The sequence below is a fragment of the Colobus angolensis genome, unplaced genomic scaffold (assembly GCF_000951035.1).
Source record: "Colobus angolensis palliatus isolate OR3802 unplaced genomic scaffold, Cang.pa_1.0 Scaffold21, whole genome shotgun sequence".
Taxonomy (NCBI): domain Eukaryota; kingdom Metazoa; phylum Chordata; class Mammalia; order Primates; family Cercopithecidae; genus Colobus; species Colobus angolensis.
This window is the reverse complement of record NW_012115266.1, coordinates 8,654,053-8,658,132: the sequence shown is the minus strand read 5'-3', so window position 1 is coordinate 8,658,132 and position 4,080 is coordinate 8,654,053.

Genomic DNA, 4,080 nt, shown 5'->3' with positions numbered 1-4,080 from the left:
GGGAGGGGGATGCCGGCCCTTGCCCCTCCTCCTGGCGCCGCGGGGAGCGAACCAGCAATCCCCGAACTGGCAAGCGGAGCTGAGCAGGGGGGCTGGGGACGCCGAGAGGAGGGGCCGAGTGCCGCGAAGGGACGCGGCGGACGGCTGTGGGGAGGGTCTCCGGCACCTCGAAGCGAAACACACAAAGGCAACGCCACCGGCCTGCTGATGCCTCTCCGAGAGGCGCCGAGCCCAGGGCGAGGGCAAAGATCAGGGACCCCTGGGGGCGGGGTTTCGCCCTCGGCCCACACTCCCTGCCCGGGTTTGGGAGTCGGCTTCCTGCGAAGCGCTGACTGAGGGCGTCAGACCGAGGCCCCAGGAGGAAACAGACTTCAGGAACAAGGCTAGCGCCCGAGGCTGCCCGCCCCGGGCATGGCCCCTGTCGGTGGGACCCGAGACACCTTGTTTTCATGAGGTGGGAACCGTGGAAATTCGAACCCAGGACGCCAGGCCGCTGCGCAGCTGGGCAGTTCTAGGCCTGCCCCTAGCCTGCCAGCAGGTTTACACCCTAACGCCGGAGTGCGTAGATGTGTAGGTCCAACCGCCCCCTGGCCGAAGTGCGCTGATCTGTAGGTCCAACCGCTCCCTGGCCGGGGGCCCTAGCCACTCTTGAAGCCCTGGCCTCCTCTGGGCACCCAGGGGGCAGATGGCTGGCCTCCCAACTGCTGGTGGCAAGGCGAGGAAGCAGCTGGCGCCATTGGCAGTGGAGAGGCAGAGGCAGATCTGGAAGGCTCCTCTTTGCCCCTTCTGCAGCTGCCCCAGGCTGTGGTCAGAGACTGGGGGTCTGCGTAGGGATTTAGGTAAGGAAGGGATGCGTGGAAATAAAAATCATCCCGCTGGGAGAAAGCTTAAAGGGTAACTGATTTTACCTTCTGCTCCATGCAGCAATCTTTCCCTTAGCCACTCACAATTAGTCAAGATTTTGCTTGAATACTTCCAGGGCTAAGAAACTCACTACCTGTTAAGAAGCAGCCCATCCAGTTTTGAACCACATTTGTTTTAAAGTGTCTTCACTTCCCAGCTGAAAAATCCCAGTTCCTTTGGCCTTCCTGCTACCTCTACCTTTACTGAAGTGCTTAACATTGGTGGCCACAAATGGACATGGCGTACCAGCGGTGGCCTGGACTCATGCCTCCTTCCTGCAGACAACATACTTTTACTAATGCACCCTAATATTACTTTTGGCAACCCCATGATGTTAATTATGACACACTGAGTTTGCAGTAAAGAAAAACAGCAGGTGGCCGGGTGTGGTGGCTCACACCTGTAATCCCAACACTTTGGGAGGCCAAGGCAGGTGTATTATCTGAGGTCAGGAGTTCCAGACCAGCCTAGCCAATATGGTGACAGCCCATCTCTACTAAAAATACAGAAATTAGCTGGGCGCGGTGGCGGGTGCCTGTAATCCCAGCTACTCAGGAGGTTGAGGCAGGAGAATCGCTTGAACCTGGGAGGCAGAGGTTGCAGTGAGCCAAGATCGTACCATTGCACTCCAGCCTGGCAAACAGAGCAAGACTGTCTCAAAAAAAAGAAAAAAAACGCGGGCACTTTTTGTTGTGCTTTTACGTTACTTAAACACAAGCTGCCAAGCGGTCTTCCTACCTGAAGCTGTGTGGCTACATTTTTGCAGACATTCACCTTGAGGCCTTATCTCACCTTGTTTGTTTTGGCCCATTTTCTAATCTAGTCAACATATTCTCAACAAGTAGGAGCCAAAATATTCTGTAATATAAGATGAATGTGACTTCCATCATATCCATTCTGAGTTCCAAGGACTCTCAGAATCCTAAGGCATCTTTCTCTCTTTCCCCAAACATCTGAAGGTTGCACTTTCCCCCTCCACTGCCCCTAAACCACCAATGTCAAATAGGTGCTTTCTTCCTGGCCCTAGGGGAGCTACCCAAATTTTCAACAGGCATATACAGACCAAGTGTCCACATGGCTGCCATATTTCATGCCATCTTCTTTCTCACACTCCAGCACACCTCAGCTACCTCTGTTCTTAGCTACATTACGGAGCCCCACCCGCTCCACCTCACCCTGTAAAACTCACTCTCTGGCAGTTTGCTCCATATTGGCCAAAGAGCAGCTGCAAGAGCTGAGATGCAACTTTGTGCCTGAAGAAAACCCACATCTACCCTAAGGAATTCAGGATACTTAGTACATAGTAAATTCCTGTTAGCGAATCTCCAAATAACATCCAAACTGCCCTTGGCATTTCTTTCATTTCCCCATAAAGTTGTGGTGACCTTACGGCATTCACCTTGCTCCTATCAACATTTGCCCCTTTAGTTTGGTTTTTGTTTTTCTTGTCTTTTTGTTTGACCCTGAGGTTTCTCAGTTTGGACACAGAGTCTCTTACTATTGTTCAAGACTAGTTCAGGCATATCCCTTGATTGCAGTTCCTGTGTTCCTTCCCCACTTCTGTGGCTTGTGGTTTCTCAGTAACAAAAGGGACCCTCCACCGAAGGTGGAGGATCCAAGTTGTTGTTGGCTGCAGAATGACGGCCTCTGGCTTGTGATCCCTCCAAATGGTCATGTGATGAGTCAGTGTTTCTATTATTCTCCCAAAGGTCCCTTCGTGCAGAGGCCTGGAGTGACGCTAGCTCATCAGCGCCTACATGGAATGGAGCTGTTCCAGCTGGCTAGAGCCACGCTCCAAAGACAACCTTTCACCCTAGAGAGGTGATTAATGGTTTTTAAGAGGGGATGTGGGAGTATGGCAGCAGAACATCAGTTTCCAAAGTTGGAATTCAATCCCGAGTGAATATACCCAAGAGTGTATGAAACAAAAAAACAGCAAAACATAGCAAGGACTCCACAAGCCTCCAAATTCAAGACAAGTCATTGATAACCTTCTTCAATACCAGGTCTCAGCAGCTGCAGGTCAGACCATGAAAGTGCCCCAGAATGATCATCCCAACACATTCCGTCTTTCTGATCATGACACCTTATAGTCAGCGCTCCCATCTAGGATTAAATTTTTAAAATAATCACAATGTGGAGACTGTTGCTTGCCTGCCTCATTAAAGCTGGCCTCTGGCGGGTGCGGTGCTGGGGGGGGGGAGCCCTTTCAAATTCAAACCATGACTTTTAGAATTCAAATCACAGTGTTAGGTTTCCAGTTCAAACTGTGGTTTTTGAGATGCCGATTATTTTTTGTTAAGACCTTATCCCCCACCCCCAGAACTCTCAGAAGACTAAGGGGAAAAAAGGGTAGTAAAACACAAGGAATTCCTTCAGGGAAGGAAACTTCCTCCAGAAGACCCTCAAACCAGGGATGCTTCTTTGCTCTTTTCCTTTTAAGCTAGAATCTCTCAAAACCACAATTTGAACTTGTAACCACAATTTTCCTGACACTGCATCAAAGGCTGGTCTTAAAGGAGCCACCAATATGCCTAGGATCTACCCTACTCCACCATGGGGACAGAGCAGCCTTTCTTCCCACTGGATCACTGGGAGAAACGTGGGCCCAGACACTGGCCCACCGAGCTGAAAAGAAGACAGGCTTTGTTTGCCAGACAGAAGAGTGAACCCTGTATGTGCCCTACTCCTGCTGTATTCTCAAACCAAAAGCACCAAATGGTCACTTGATTAGATCAGAGGAAACAAAATGAGGGTCCAAAGGGCATGTGGCAACAAGCAGCTGGGAGGCACATGAGAAGCTACTAGGTGGCCTGGGGGCTAGATGACTAGACACTGCACACACACAGCTAGCTGTAAAACCAGGAAAGGCAGCCCAGGCCCAGCAGGTTACTGGCAGAGGCAAGTAAGAATCAAATGGTGTCAAGGACAACCAAAAAGACCAGTGAATTTCTAAACCCATCATCCTTGGGATCCCATCAAACAATCACGTGATCAAGAAGAGGTATAGATGTCTTCACTTTCACTACTTGAAAAGAGTTGTTCTAACAGCAAGGGCAAGCAAATACAACAGCTGCCATAAAGAGTAGGATACTGCCTACGTTCGCAGTAAATTAGGAATAGTATACCTGAGGTCCTGGATAGCTGGGGCAGGGTGAATAAAAGCAAAAACAAACG